Raw genomic sequence first — 18,288 nt, 5'->3', positions numbered from 1 at the left:
ATTATATATCTTATATTTAATTTAATATGTTTGGCAAATTTTTATGAAAAAATTTCCTAGAAGTTTAAAAGTTAAAATTAAACATTTTATTTATACTTATTGATAATTAACACATTATGTAACCTATTTTATTTAGTTAAAAATATATAAAAGTTTTATTTATATAAAGTAATAATTTATCATTTATTATATGAACGTGAAATACATATATAAAATGATGGGAAAAATCAAAAAAATTTGTGACATTTATTAATAATAACAAAGTACATACATAATTTTACTTTTTTTATTTTAAAATATGTATGTATTTAATTAAATTCATTTTTACACATTTTTTTAAAAAAAAAAAATTTTTATTTTTGTTTTCTATACATTACAATATAAATTTATACTTTATATGTAATATGTATATTTAATAAATTTATTATCAGTATTATATCAGTTATTCTATTTGTTTAAAATATTAGTAAAATTTAGCATCTGGAAAATCTAGTTAAACATTTATAAAATTTTATAAGTTTGCCAATTTTGAATTAATAATTAACATATTTACATTATTTTACTTTTTTTAATTAAAAAGTATTTGTTTTGTCATTATTTTATGATATATATTTATGGTATTGATATATATATATATATATATATATATATATTCATTTACTATTTATTATCTAGACACAAAATACATAAATAAACCTGTTTTAAAAATCTATCAAATCTAACAAATTCTTTAATGTTTTTTAATGTATTTAAAAAAATACATTTTATTTATTGATTAAAATTTTAAAAATTAATTTCGTTGATTTATGGTAAATGTGGTTAATAATTTATATTAATTAATAATTTTTAAAATAATAAAATTTAATAATAATTAAATTAAATATAATATTTTTTTTTTAAATTGTGTGATAATTATAACTAGATAAAAAAATTGAATATTTATTATATAATATAATAATTTTCGCTGTAAAAGGCTGTAAACGCTGTAAAAATATTCCTGTTTAAAAATATAGAAAATAGTTTAAATTTATTTAATAATAATTAAATTAAATATTATATAATTTTTTTAAATTGTTTGATAATTATAACTAGATGAAAAACTTGAATATTTATTATATAATATAATAATTTTCGCTGTAAAAGGCTGTAAATGCTGTAAAAATATTCCTGTTTAAAAATATAGAAAATAGTTTAAATTTATTTAATAATAATTAAATTAAATATTTTTTTTAATTGTCTGATAATTATAACTGGATAAAAAATTGAATATTTATTATATAATATAATAATTTTCACTGTAAAAGGCTGTAAATGCTGTAAAAATATTCCTGTTTAAAAATATAGAAAATAGTTTAAATTTATATAATAATAATTAAATTAAATATTATATATATTTTTTAAATTGTTTGATAATTATAACTAGATGAAAAAATTGAATATTTATTATATAATATAATAATTTTCGCTGTAAATGGCTGTAAATGCTGGAAAAATATTCCTGTTTAAAAAATATAGGAAATAGTTTATTTTTTTTTTAATTTTTCCTAATTTATTAAAAAATACGAATTAAAATTTTGAAAATTTATTCATTATATTATAATGAAATGGTAAATGTTTAAAAAATAGTTTATGGAAAAACCTTTGAAAATTTAATTAACCAGTTAAAAATATATAAAAGATTTATTTATATAAAGTAATAATTTATCATTTATTATATGAAATATGTATATAAAATGATGGGAAAAATCTAGAAAATTTTTCTTAATGACATTTAGTAATAACACAATACATACATAATTTTACTTTTTTTATTTTAAAATATATTATGTATTTAATTTAGTTAACTTTTACCCATTTTTTTAAATTGTTTTATTTTTGTATTCTAAATATTATAATATAAATTTAAATTTTATATATAATATTGTATATTTAATAAATTTATTATAAGTATTCTAATATATCAGTTATCAGATTGTCAATTTTGAAAAGCAAATATACAAAAATACATTAAAAATAATAAATATGAATGTTGAAACTTCGATTATTCTTATTCTATTTTTATATAATGCTAGTTAATAAAAATAGAGTGGCAATAAACTTAATGTACTTTACGAAATTAGTGTAAGATTTAAACAGATTACTCCGTCTAAATACTGTCGTATATAAAAAAAAGATAAAAGCGCATCAATGATGAAATTAATTATCCTGCGCAAAGAATCCCCGCGAAAGATTAATGGACGCAACATTTTCTAAACCGGCATTTAATTTGAACGGAATTAGTGGAATAATTTTCCGTTTTCATTTAAATAAACTCCAATTACACGGCACACGGACGGTAACTAAGAAGTGCGAGAGAGCGAGATGGGGAGCGGTTTTTGCAAAAATACAATTCCCAACTTTCCCCCAGTGATCTATTGTGCGATGTGAGGGTGGCGGTCGGACGGGACGGGGCTTTTTCGTTCGGGTGGCGGGGGCCGTTTTGGAGGGGAATGAATACCGTGGCGTGGCACGAAATTCGAGTACGCCGTGAATAATTCAAGGTTGGTAACGTGGGATAACAGGGCTAACCCCGCCGCTCAAAGAGGCAGCTGCCTTCTACTTTGACTTTTCTTCTGTCTCGACTCGACAATTTCTACTTCAAAGTCGCTCCTCTTACGGACTAAGTGAATTGTTTATGCACCACATAAATATTAACCCGGACGCTTGACGTTATAATGGACTCCTTAAACACACTACTTCACACACATACACACACACTGGCACACACACACGTGGAAACTCATCGATTTCCCTGCGCTTCCTGACCTCTTATTTACTTTGCCAGGATCACTTTTAACAGGAAATTAAGGGAACAAAGGTTTTAAATTACATTTTTTTCCTTGTGAACATCATGAACATCGTTATGAAACTGAATTAAATAACTTTGTTCCTTTTAGAAAAATTTTCAAGTATTAAACAATGTAAAACAGAAAACGGGGGAAGCCATTAAGTGAAACAAATTCCTGAATTAATGGCTAAGTTAAACACACACACACACCGAATGTAAATTAATTAACGCACTCATCAATTGAGTTTTAGTATCCCATATTTGCCAATATAAATTATCTAGGTGAAACAATTTAGAAAGCGGGGAAATTTAGTCGGATCCAGCGTTAGTTTCCAGGTACACGTGTCAAGACAAACGATTGTGGCTGCAATTATTTGTACAGGAACTGAAGTTTCTGTCATGTTATCATGATTTGTTGCAAATTAGGTTTCTGGTACACCAATGACAAATACAATGCTTATTATTTTACGGCTCTGTTTATTCTCCATTCACCCTATTCTACCAAAATTGTTTTAAACTTGTTCATAATTAATTACCCTTATTTAATTCGTACACTATATATATATATATATATATATATATGTTATATTAGGTAAAGTTTTTATTTTAATTCAAAAAAGTCAATTTTTGTGTTTAACGATTTTCAAATAATGCTACGATTATACTCCCATTTAAAATTTAGGATGTTGTAATCGTGTAAACACCATAAAGTAAATTGTAGGGGTGCCCGGCATTATTATAATCAATCGATAATTAGTCCTAGAATTGTTGCTGACAGAGAATGCCATTCGGGCAGAAGACAGGTATTATCGGGAAGGAAATACCACGAGGAGTTTACATGAGGAAGGAGAAATTCGACTTATCGATGGTTGTGCCAAATATTTACTTCGAGTACAGTAAAAATTACACATAATCATTCACCCTGGACGCCATTGCCAACAAATTTGCTTCGAATTATCAAAAATTCGAGTTATCGAAGATCTACTGTAATTGGTTAAATTAATTATTATTATTTACGTCCATATATGTAATTTGTACGTAAACTTAGATAATTACATTTATTTGTTAAATATTGGAAATTATGAAATGATTTATTTCATTTGATTCTATTATAGTAATGACATTTTGATTGAATAATACCAATCCCTTGATTTGGGTAATTCGCATATACATAAATAGCACTCTGACATTTTATTATCAGTTAGCCTTTAAAATGGAAAAAACTTCCACTTTTGTTTTAAACAATAAATTATAAATAAATTAATTGACTACTCTTCAAAAGCTTTCCAACAACAAATTAAAAAAATATAAATAGAAATTATGAGATCATAAAATAGTGTTCCTATTACTTCTAGTGTGAGTAATAGTCATTAAACTTGTAAAATAATATATACATATATACAATACAATTAAAAAAAGCCTTCAAGAATTGAAATATCTAATCACAATGGGTTAATCCTTCTTGTCGGAATACTCGAGTAAAATGTAAACATTGTCACGAGTGAAGTGGCGAATTGTAACACACTTCAGAACAATTACATTGTTTATAAACAATTAATATGTTAGTGTTTATCCAACATTTGGGATTACTTTACTAATTTAATGTACATGTCTTAAAATTCAAATACAGAAATGACTGTTATAAAATGTATTTTCAAATTCTTTGAATGTAATTAAAATATTTAATTTCTTCTAATTTTACCTATATATTACATATACCACTGACATTTTATATATAATTCTTACCCAGAAACAATGGCTTAATTTTAAAATACTTGAATTATACAATTTAGTAAGTAGTGGTTATCCTCAATAATTCATAAATACCTAGTTCAACCAATTGGAAGTTATCTAATAAATAATAAATCAACACTAGTTTCAAACTCCAACATTAAATTTTAATTATAAAGTTAAAATAATTAGAATTAATTAATTTAAACAAACATATTTGTTGGAAACTTCTGTTAAAAAATAACAAGAATCGATAATAAAAATAAAAGTACCCTCTATTATATGGAATTAATTATTTAATTTAATTTGAATATCTGAAACAGACATACATATAAAAATGTAACTTTTGTTAAACTTGAATATAATAAAAATCTAGAAAAAACTGACCCATTACCTGATATAGAATCTAGTTTTATACGAAATACAAAAATTTTGTGTGTTCGATAATAATACGCTGTGCCGCTGCTTGGTTAACGTATAATAACTAAATATTTTGCAATTTAATTAGTTGAAGACAAAACTGTATATGTAACTACATTACTAGTGTGGGTAATAGTCATTACATACTGGAAAAGTAATATACATATTTCCGTATTATGAATATAACCACCCTCAAACTGCAATATTACGTTAAAAATTATAAATAATTTCTAATTTATTTAATTCATAATAATTATTATATTTTTATTAAAATAAAATATTTTTTTTTATAATAATGACAGTCATTAAACCTTGGTAAAATAATCTGCATCAAATAATATTTGTTTGAGGATAATTCGTCAGATATTATGACATTAAGAAATATTTCTATTGGAATAATGACTTTCTAATTGAATAATAATGTCAGTTTTCTTAATCTAAAACGAATAAAATTAAGTTTAAAATAAGAGAATTTATTGACGACCCCTCAGTAACCTACTAAAATAGTATTAACTGTTCCTAAAAAAGTTTATCAAATTATTTGTTGAATTTTATAGTAATATAAAATAACCCTCATATAAAAACGATACTCTAATTCTCTGAAAAAAGTACATAATAAAATTGAGGCTTGCAAACACTGAATATAATAAAAATCTAGAAGGAAACTATCACATTCTCTTATCCATAAAATCAAGTTTTATGTGTTGATTTAAATAAGGCAAAATTTCAAATGATTATCTATAACTGTATCACTAGCGTGGGTAATAGTCATTATACATTGCATATTTCCACATTATTTCTATATAATAATTTATAATTTATCTCATTAAATGATTAATGATGATTATGATATATTATGATTATTATTATTATTATTGATCATTATTGGTCATTATGATAATTATAATCATTATAATAATGACAGAGTGATTAAATTATATTATCTACTGATATGTGTAATTTGCTTAAAAATACCTCGCTGGCATATTATTATTATAACGTTTGTGAGCCTCTAGAAGAAATCTGATAATCTAATAAAATCACGTTCCAAACAAAAAAATTAAATTGTATTTATTGACTATTCAATAACTCACAAAGTAAAATAGTAATAACTGTTTTTAATGGAAATATACCTAATATTATGAATTATTTGTCTAATTTTATGGGAACATAAAATAATGATCCTATAATAATGATACTGTGATTGAATAATATAAAACTATCAATTTGGGTAATCCGCAGATAAATACTGCCACATTAGCTCATATAAATCGTATAAAATAAAGTTTATATGTAAGAAAATAAAATTTTGTTTACGAGAGTCCGATAACATTACATTGTAACCATCACTTACTTATTGTGTAATAACTATAAACACTTTTGTCGTTTTGTGATTTAGTTAATTGAATATAATAGATTCAAATCAAGCAGAATGTGTATGTAATTACAAATTATTACGTTACTAGTGTGGGTAAAAGTCATTATACACTCGTAAAATAATAAGCAATTTCTACATAATATCCTTAAAAAAGTATAGTCAAACTTCAATAACTCGATTTCTGGATAGTCGAAGCAAATTGGTCCAGAGTGAGTTTGAGATTAATATCTATTACTGTTTTGAAAGTGGAATATTCAAAGAGGAGAATGTCGTCTGAAAGGAATCTCTATATACAAATATTCGAAATTTTCAGAATCATCTTTATTTCTGATGTACTTTCAAGGAAAAAATCAGCGCCCACTTCTCTTACCATCTCTTACCAACACACTCATCGTTCAAAATCACTATTGAAATCAAGTGACCGAAGTACATATTTTGGTTCCAATTACAATCGAAGGAGGGATGTTTATTAAGCATAAGTAAAACATACTTATTTTTTATACCGTCGACAAAAATGTGTAAACTGAAAATTAGAAGTTGCCTTTCCTAACAAATAATAATAGAATTAATGTATTTTTTGAAGCAAAAACTTCTTTAACCGCGTTAGGCACTTTTTGGTAGTGGAAAATCTTATGGATTCGCGTCACCGACATGCTCATGATTGGCGCATGCGTACTGTGCTGTTTGCCTTGTACACTTTTTTAAAGCAAAATGAAATAATTGAAAGTACAAAAAGTCTAAGTATTATTGAAATTCAAACAATTAAAATAATGTTAAAAATCAAGTACATTGAAATTTAAGTAAATACAAATACAATCCATAAATAATATGATTGTATATTAATTGTTATTTCAATTGAATTGTATTTATATTTTGTCATGATCTTGTTCAGTCCGTTTTATATTTGAATAATAAAAATCCATATAAACATGCAAATAATTGTTGCTTGGAGTGTCAATAGATGTGAAAACCAGATTGATGTTGATAATTTTAATTCAAATTATGAAATTTCATATTTTAATACCAAAAGTTCTAATCGGTAGTCTCTATAACTATAACTGCCATTTTATTTTAATTTATTATAATTACAGTTGGATTGAATAATATTAACCCACCGATCTGTCCAATTCACATACCTCGGTGATATTTTAATATAATGTTTGTAAGCCTCATGAATGTCGAAATTCGATAATAAAAATGTTTAATATAAATTCAATAAGATCAAGTTCAAAACAAGAATATTACATTAAATTTATTTTCGAATATAATATAAAACAGTAACAACTGTTCTCAAATAGATACCAAAAACAACTTGTTTGTCGCCTATTATGAAAGTATAAAATAATTCTATGATTGAATAATATTATCATTTCTTAACATTGAATATAATAACAATCTGTTATTATATTCCATTTCATTATATCGTAATCCCTTCTTACTTAATGTATAATATTTTAAATAGTATTGATATTTTGTTAATTAATTAGGTGAATATAAATGCTTCAAATAAAATAGTAAGACTGATGATTGTGTATATTACATTAGTAAGATGAGTAATAGTAATTACACATTTGTTTGCACATTTCCATATGATAAATATTTAAAAACAACCGAAATAGATAGAGGAAAACAATGTTTAACGCAATCTAATCCCGCAGTATCGAAACCGAGAACGCTGCATGCTAACAGAAATGATAAAGCCGAAACATTTCAGGACCGCAAATCAGGCGAAACATTTTCCAGATTCGGGACAAATATAATTCTGTTCGGCACTCAACATGGAGCCCACTTGAATCGAAATATTTTATTTTAATGGACCATTCCATTTATCATCGGCCGGTCATAATAACCGTAAATTGAACAATATCCCTCTGTCACGGGCAACCCCGATCCAACAGCGTGCACATCGGGCTTAATTTTCGTCGGCTCTGCCGTTTCGTTTGAACATTGCAACTATTATCCGACCAATTTTATGGCACAGTTGGTGCCGGCATCAACATTACGATTATGCTTATTGCAGTGTTCCCGGGTGTTTGAAAAGTTGTCCCGTCAATTGGATTATTTCTCATTACGACTACAATTTCGAACGACGAATGCCGTATGAATTTCGAAGTGGCCCGGCGAAAGCGGTGCCGGAATTATGGTATTTACATCAATTCGAACAGACCGGGCTCAATTTCCCAGATATAAATTCGGTGGAAGGAACAATTTGGAAGGCGAGTAAAATCACTTAGATCTCCGCGTATGTTCTGTCAAGACAAATGACTCGTCGACGGATTTATTTGTACGGGAACAGGAATTTGTGGCGTTACATCAATTGCTACAAATTGGGATTCTAATGCCACCCTATTTTTTCTTCGTTTATATTAAAGGAAATATCTTAATAGAATTTGTTACTTGTTAGAATTACTTGAAATCATTATTAAAATAAAATAAATATAAATCTATTTCAAATTTTTATTAGAAGTTTTGCTTCAAAATATACATATAAACACATAACCTACTAAATAAAATTTAATTACAAAATAACTGTCATAAATACACATCTAAAAATAAAATAATAGCAGTAACAGTTAAAAAGTTATTTAGAAATAATAAAAATCAAGTATTTTAGTTTATTGTAAATAATTATATTTGAAGGCAAACGATATTCAAGTACATTAAATTTGGAATATAAAATAATGGTCAAAATTATTTCTAGATAATAATTATGTATCCATGAATAATATTTAATAAGAGATTATATTTAAAATTTTCAAAATTATTTATAATAATAAAAGTCAAATATTTTAATTGGGTGGTAGAGGATAGTTAATAATTTTTCTCCTATATTTCCCTCCTCCACAGTTTTATATTATTATAATAAAATTATTATACAATGTAGTCCATTTGAAGGCGGGACACCCTCATAAAAACATCACAAAAAATGTTTCCTCCATTTTTAACCAAAAACTAAAATCTACAGGGAAATTTTTTAGCTATAAAATTTGAAGAAATTATACTAGCAAATTTTTTATAGAAAATCTAAATTCACTACTGGATTAAAAAAAATTAAAATTCATATTTTTTTTACGAATTTATTTTTTAATTAATTAGTCTGTCAAAAATAGCACAAATTACCTTATTTTTCAAGAATATTGATGGTTAAAATCGTAAAAAAATTTTATGAAGGCCCCCCTTTCAATTGGACCATAGTGTATGTAAAGTTTTATAAAAATTTATTATAATTCTCTTTAGATTTACAATTTTTTAAAATTATTATTTCAAATAAATAAACAAATTCTTATTGTTAAATTTTCTATATCAAAATGTATTAAACATTTATTTGTTAAAAATAGTAACTTTTTATTAAAATTTAATTATAAAATAATTCTGCAAAATATTTCTCAATAATAATTTTATATCTAAGAATAAAATATACTAATAAATATTATTTAGAATACTCAAATGGACAATTAATAATTTTTCTCTTATATTTTCCAATCTACCACAGTATTATATTATGTAAAGTTTTATAATTATTATTTTAAATTTATTACAATTTACTGTAAATTATTTCAAATAAATAAAATAAATACTTATTACTTATTATTGTATGTTTTATTTCAAAATCTAATTACTAATATTTATTTATAAAAAAGAAGACAAAGCATATTCAAATACACATTCTATTAATTAAAATTCAGTTCTAAAATATTTTAATGAACAAATTATTTCTAAATAATAATTTTTTGTCTAAAAACACAATATACTAATAAATATTATTTGAAATATTCAAATTTATTTATAAGAAAGAAATTCAAATATTTTAATTGTGTTGTAGTGGCAGTTAACAATTGTTTTGCTATATATTCCTATCTACCACTATTATTTGATATTTTATTATAATTTACTGTAAAGTTTCAATTTTTTTAAGTTTAAAAATACTAGAAAAATAAATCAAATAAATGGTCATTTACACCTTCTTGTTACTTGTATATTTTATTATAATTTACTGTAAATTTTAAGTATAGAAATACTCGAACTATTATTTCAAATAAATAAAATAAATGGTCATTTACACCTTCTTGTTACTTATTATAAAAAAATCATTTTTGAGGACAAACCATATACAGATACATCTTATTTCAAATAAATAAAATGTAAATGGTCATTTACACCTTCTTGTTACTTGTTAAGTCATTTTTGAGGATAAATCATATTCAGATGTATCTTATTAGTTAAAATTTAATAATAAAATAATTCTTTGTGCAAATTACTTCTAAATAATAATTTTATATCTAAGAAAAATATATGCTAATAAATATTATTCAAAATAGTTAAATTTATTTGTAATAATAAATAATTTATCTACTATATTTTCTTCTTTACCTCAATTTCATATTATTACAATAAAATTATTAAATATGTAATGTCTTACTATGTAACCATTTTATTATAATTAACTGAAAATCTTCAAGTTCTTTAATTTTAGGATAACTAGATAATATTATTTCATATAAATAAAATTAATGGTTACTTACACCTTCTTGTTACTCATTGTTATATGTTTTCACTTTAAAATCATTTATTAAATTTATATTCAAAAACATGTCCTTTTAATTAAAACTTAATTATAAAATATTTTTTATATAAATTATTTCTAAATAATAATTTTATGTCTAAGAATAAAATATACTAACGAAGATTATTTAAAATACTCAAATTTATATATAATAATGAAAATCAAATATTTTAATTGGATGCTAATAGACAGTTAATATTATAATTTTTCTCCTATATTTTCATATATACCACTACACATGGCTCACTATTATTTATGTAAAGTTTACTAATAATTTATTATAATTCATTTTAAATATTCAAATTTTTTAAGTTTAGCAACACTAGAATTATTTTTGCTAATAAATAAAATAAATTGTCACTAATATCCTCTTATAAATTATTGTTTTGTTATTACTTCAAAATGTAATTATTGATATTTATTTATAAAAATTGAAATTTCTAAAGACAATTAAATTAATTAAAATTGAATTATATATTATTTCTTTGTACTAATTATTTCTAAATACGTATTTTATTTATAGGAATAATACACATTTAATGTATTCAAATTTATTTATAATAATAAGTCAAATAGTAGTTTAATTGGGTGTTAAATGTAAAATTAATACATTTTTTTCTACCTCAAAATTTTAAGACATGATGAATTTAAAATATACTTTGGTATCAGGAGGTATATTAAACATTATGGGGGTTTACACTTTCGCTTATAACAGTAAAATATTGAATTGTTGGATGGTTTTGGATAATCTTCTTAAAATGCATGATGTAACAAAAATGAAAGGTATTTACAAGGGTGGCCTATACCTCATATTAAGCGAAGCTTGAAGAGAACAATTAAACAAAAACAGTGTTGTGAAGATTTTACAATCGAGTGTTTGGGCCATGCTTTGCTGCAATAAAGCCGAATTTTTTTCGTCGGTTTACAACAATGGATCAAACACGAATTCACCACCGGAGAAGTAAGAATAGCCAAAACAATAGTCAAAATGAGGAGAACCGACTCCAAAGGCAAAAAGAAGTTCGTCAGTTAGAAAGTTGATGACGTAAGTTTTTTGTTGTGCATATGTTCATTGATTGTTTTCAAAAAGGAAAAACCATGCCAACTTATTGTAACGTTTGAAATTAATGTAAAGAAAGTGTTATTCGATCACGACAATTCACCGCCGCCAATTCACACATTCTTTATTGGCCAAAATCAAGTAAATAAGTTCGAATTGCTTCCTTACGCATTCTATTCACCAGATTTAACGACGTCGGACTATTTTCTATTTCCAACCCTGAAAAGATAGCAATAAAGAGGTGCAGTATGTGGTTGATGGTTATTTTAAATAGCTCGACGTTTTTTACTATTCAGTGCCAGTGTATATTCAGCTAAAAAGGCACTACGAAAAATAAAGATTTTGTCGTTTTCATTGTTGTTAAGTCAAGTTATAATTCAATCCCATTTAATTTTCTGATTGAACTGTTCTCTTCTTCTGATAATTATTTAAAATAAAATAGTAATTTCAATAAATATATATATATATTTATATATATATATATATATATATATATATATATATATTCAAATAATACAAATCCTATTAATTAAAATTTAATTATTAAATAACTTGTTACTGGACAGTAAATTTATATATAAAAAATAAAATATTAACATCATTTTGTTGTAGAATTATTTACAATATCCGTTATACCATAAATATTGGATCATTGTCAATAAAATATTTTTCAGTCATTGTGTAATTCTATACAAAACAGGCAACTTTTAACAATACAAACTTGCTGTAATGCAATTCGATCAGTTTGCGTTCTAAAAATTGAAATGCTCCAGCACCACTAATCAAATACATCGCTGTCACACACACAACTATTGGCGTGTTTATTAATTTTCACACATTTAATTAAATTATTTGCTGCGGCAATTCAGCTGACCGACTTCGAATTGCGCATCGAAAATGCATCCTTGCAAAACGATTTTCGATCCAATTAAATATCGAAATTTCACAGTCGAACGTCATAATCAAAAATTAATATGCTCAGAAAATAATTTTCACAGCACGTCAAACACGTTATGTAGCACAATTGTAACTTTTATTTGCCAGACAAATTTACTGCAACGCTGTAAATGAATGACTTCATTCAATTTGGTCCCGTTTTTGCAGTACGGGATTTTTGTGTAACTTCAAAGGGCGGACGCTCAAAGCTAACAACTAGTGCGTTTTTTTCCATTAATGCCTTTTGCTTTTCGATGATTATCCGTCCTAAAAAATTTTGTAGAATTAAAAGCGCCGCGTTTTGTTTTATGCTTTTGTTTGGACGTTCGAATTGTGCACAATTTTTTAGTGGTACAAAGCAAAACATTTCGGATTTATCGGGTGTATGGATGAGTTGGATAAATTATAATTATCGGGCTATAAATAGTCCGAATTTATTTTGTGATTAATAAACATGTTTACTACTATTTTATTTGTAGTATGCTGGATTCCAATTGTGACCTTAATTCGTAATTTTGTACATGGGATTGCGAAATCCAAACAAAATTATTTTTTATAAAGATATTAAAAATTAAAAGGAAAAAAAATGTGAACTGAATTAAATTAATACACTTTTTGATGAGGATTTTTGTGTTACCAAGTTAAATATTTGTAAAATATTACAGGATAATAAAAAATGCTTAACATTTTTATACATCTTAAGATTTTGATGAGGGTTTTTATACTGCCAAGTTGAATATTTTAAAATTTTTACTGGATAATAGACAACACCTAAATCTTATAAATTAAAAAGAAAATATATTTTTATTTATTTTAATTAAATTTATTTCGAAACTAGATCATGTTATACATAATATTTTATCTGATGATTTGTGTAATTCAAGAGTATTTATCTGTTTATTAATTTTTAAATAATTTATTATATTTAATCCTTGGTGATAAAGTTCACGTGGAAATAAAAATATTTTGATATCAATAGCAGTATACCAGATTATATAAAAAATATTAATGTGTGAATATCTAGATGTAATTAAAACATATACATACATACAGTAGTAGAAAAAAAGTATGGAATATTTATTTACTTGTTACGAATATCACTTAATCTTTTCCTTAATCTGTTGTAAATTTAAGCAAATTTAATTTAATTTACAACTTTTTACATTTTCTTAATAAAAAATGAATTTGATCTGGAAAAAAGTATGGAATATTTCATAATACATAAAAAATTAACTATAAATCAAATAATTCAATATTTTGTGACGTAACCTATGGTTTCTATCACGGTTTGACACTTTTTAGGCATACAATATATCAGTCTGCAATGTGTTCAGATGTGACGAAGTAATACTTCCCAAAGGTCCTCAATAGGATTTAGATCGAGAGACTGAGACGGCCATTGAAACAGTTGAATTTTTCATTAGAAATCACCATTCGATAATTAATTAATGGTGTTTTCCATTATATCCCTGTATTGAAAACCATTCATTTTACCCTCCACTTGAATCAAGGGTCCAACTTTAGATCGAGAAGAGCGTTCTCAAACCACAATGTTTCCTCCACCATGTTTAACCGTAGATAGTTAAAATGGTATCGTTGCCCAGTTGGCATACAAATGTTTTACCATAACAAGCAAATTAAATTTACTTTCGTCTGTTTTCCATTGATAGCAGAGATTTTTTTAACTACAACTCGACTATGTAGTCCCACATCAATAAGACGATTTTTAGAATTTTACCTATCTTGGGAGTGGTTTTTCGTGGACGTCCAGGTTTGCATCGATTTTCAACACCACCTTGAGTGCGGAATTTACACAAAATCTTTGACACAGCACCCTGAGTAATATTTAATGTTTTTGCCACGTCATATTGCGTTCGGCCACTTTCACAAAGTACTTTTTTCCAAAATTAAAGTGATAAGTAAACGTGTTTAGGCGTTTCTACGTTGACATCGACTGAAAATGTTAAAAATCTAAGTACAGCTGACCATACATAAAATAATATTCTTTATTTTTTTCCACCACTGTAAATTAAAAATATTAGATAAATACGTAATATTACATTTACTAGGAAATTTTCATACTTTTCTGGTTGAATAAAATTTAACCAAAAAAAAAAGATTTTTTAAAAATATTCCATACTTCTTTCCACCACTGTAAATTAAACGTACAAAAGGTTTAAGAATAATAAAAGACAATTTGGAACAGTAAAAAAGATGGTGAATAATGTGTCCATTATACTTTCTTCTATGCGACATTTGCAGATTTTATAAGCATATAATGTTTTTTTATCATTGGCATAAAAATTGCTAATTATTTATTAAGATTTATTGTAAACCTGCAGTTTTTCTAATTTTGAGAACGCTAGAACTGCTATATTATTGATTAAACTACTACTGCGTTAAATTTCAAGGCTGAACTTTCCTCTCAAGTTAGACAATGTGGTCAATATTATTTAACTTCAAATCGGACAACTTAAGACATTACCCAAAGTACATGTACTTATCCAAGCCAATAAAGGAATTGCATGAGCAACTTTGTAGCTTTCAACAATCCACGCACATAAAAAATTAATATTTTAGTAGTTTAAATCAAACATACATTTATAAAGTTGTCAAAGGATTGAATCAGTAAATCACAATGAGTTAATCCTTCTTGTCAGAGTACCCGGGCAAAGTGTAAACATTGTCAAGCATAATTAGTCACCAGTGTAGTGGCGAATTGTAGCACGCTTCAAGAACAATCTCATTGTTTATAAACAATTACCATGTTGGTGTTTATCCATCACTTAGAATTGATTATTTAATTTAATTTGAATATCTTAAAGTACACAGATTAAATAATTATTAGAAAGTAAGATGATTTTTCAAATTTTTTAAAAGTAGGGAAGACTCCTTTTTTATTTTCGATTATTCCTGAAAAATACTACCTTTGTTTATACATACTTCTAACTCATCTGCCTTTTAACATGCTGAAATAATGGCTTTATTTAAAAATGTTTAAATTATTCCATTTGATATAATTGGTCAAATATTATCCTTAATAATTCAGAAATTCATAGCTCAATTAATTATAAATTAATCGACTCAATTTTCAAATTTATAATTTACTTACAACATTAATTTATATATGAAGTTCTAATATATTTGAACAAAGTTCTAATTCCATAAAAACACGTACTAGAGTCGACAGTATAGATGGGAGTACCTCACGGTACCAACATGGGACCCCTTCATATTTGTTTCAATGATTAAAGACTTGCGCACAGTTGATTGCGATTTTTCAGTTTCACACAAACTTTTCCAATCCAAACATTTCTCGTAAGATAAACAAATATTTAGAAAGTACCGTGCCACTCACCAGCTTCCCAGTTGACTTTTCCAAAAATTCAAGTGTCTAAAGTCACAGCACACAAGCAATCACCAACAAATACCAGGTCTACCATACATGATAGGCAAATAAGTGAGTGAGTTAGTGAGTTCAGGAGGCTCGCTGTCGGCGGATAGTAGCGCTCACACTGAAACTGTCGCTATACTGGCACAATCGTCCCGGTGCCCGTGTTACGTCACACGGCACGGCCGCACTTGATTTTGCGTACGCGGGTTCCCGCTCCCGGCTTATCAAGCTCACTCTGTGTGGCGGGTGTCTTCGCTGTGACGCCGCTATGCGGGCTTTCGGCAGTAGTTACCCTCCTGCGAGGTCCTGCGATCTTTTGCTGACGCGCACCTTCTGCGTGTCCTGCCTGCCTGGTCGCCTGGACTGTGGGAATAACCAAAAAACGGGACGCAGGTGAAAACGAGGCCGGCACTAGTGTGGGGGATGGGTATGGGGGGCGGAATTAACATTTCACTCTTGTTCGAATTCGTTTGAACTCCGATTGCCGCAGGATGCGTTCGCCGAGTTCATCGGCGTTGTTGTTTTTTTGCATAGTTTGTAATAAGCTGCTCATTTTTTAAAATACACTCCAACATTCTTTTGTAATTTTGTAATAATGAGAATAACAAGTATAAATAAAAAATATGCATGTTTAAAGAATTTTTTATTTGTATATTTAATGAAGAAGAAAGTTGAAAGAAAAGCAGCAAAGTTGCTGCAACCTTTTGCCTTTTTTGTCACACATTTGAGCAAGATCCAAATATTGCTAATATCGATTGAAATGTCCCTAAAAATAGTTTACATTGTTATTAACAAATATAAAACAACACATTCATTTGAAAATACAATAAGAAAACTTAATAAAAAAACAAATTAATTTTATAGATACAGACAAATTGGAAAAATCACTAAACGAAAATGAATTAATTGAGTCACACACACAGTCTAGTGTGTCTAGAATATTCTAAGAAGACTTAAAATTTGCACAAAAATATTATAATTATCCTCCAGAGTCTTGGCAAAAACTATTTTGGAGTGACAAAGTTCAGTAGAATAAGATCAGTTGAAAAACAATACTTTCGTCGCCTTCCAAATAACACTTTGGACCCTTGATCCACCTCAAAAATTTGAAACACGGTAGAGGAAACATTTCCATCGGTATCGTTTTATGTTTAGAAATGTTTTGTAATAGAATCATTTGGAAACGATAATTTACCAGTTACATGGATTTTTATGTAAGATAAAGATAATCAGATCATACTGAATTTCTCGATTGACCAGCGTAAAGATCGGATCTAAATCCAATAGCAATGATATGGAACGACTTGAAGTCTCGAGTAAAACGCTACTTTGAAGTAATGAATCCATGTTCAAGAGAACAAAATCAGATGATAAAAAATACATTCATTGTCCTCCTGATCAAATTTGGATCCCAGATACACTACAAAAACTTTGAAACACTGTGGAGGAAAAGTTTTGGTTTGGCGTTTCTTTCCTTGACATGGTATAAGACCATTACAAAAAAAATTATTAGTAAAATGGACCGTTTCGATATAAAGACTCCATGAAAGATGCAATGAAACCATTTGCCAACAATAAGTTACCAATTACATGTACTTTTATGCATGATAATGATACAAAGTATTCATCCAAAATTGTTCGAAGTTGGTCAAAGGATAAAAATGATGAGTCTCCATTGGACAGCGTAAACTCCGGAACTAAATATAATGAAACGCCATGTAGTCTAGATTAAAACATCAAAAACCATCAAATTTAGATGAATTATGGTTATTAATTAGAGCCATGAAATTTAATTTCAAACGACCATTACCGATATTTCACTGAATCTTTGCCTCACCATTTACAGATAGTTATAACGAACACATATAAATTATTTAATAAACATATTTTTAAATTTATCTCATTTTTGAGAACATTTATTATGTTTAGAATTTAATTTAAGCAGAAATATTTCGATAGCATTTAATTACAGGTGCAC

General features: G+C 26.3%; 1 protein-coding gene across 1 annotated transcript in view; it reads right to left on the bottom strand.

Moving 5' to 3' along the window:
• Nucleotides 1-16,406, bottom strand: part of LOC109599848 (acetylcholinesterase-like) — a 148,370-nt gene extending 131,964 nt beyond the window's left edge. The window contains exon 1 of the mRNA XM_049966408.1: nucleotides 16,275-16,406. The gene's annotated coding sequence lies outside the window, so the exon portion shown is untranslated. The remainder of the gene's footprint in view (nucleotides 1-16,274) is intronic.
• Nucleotides 16,407-18,288: the final 1,882 nt, after the last annotated feature.

This window comes from Aethina tumida, chromosome 4 (assembly GCF_024364675.1).
Source record: "Aethina tumida isolate Nest 87 chromosome 4, icAetTumi1.1, whole genome shotgun sequence".
Lineage (NCBI taxonomy): Eukaryota > Metazoa > Arthropoda > Insecta > Coleoptera > Nitidulidae > Aethina > Aethina tumida.
This window is presented reverse-complemented; position numbering and strand designations above follow the sequence as displayed.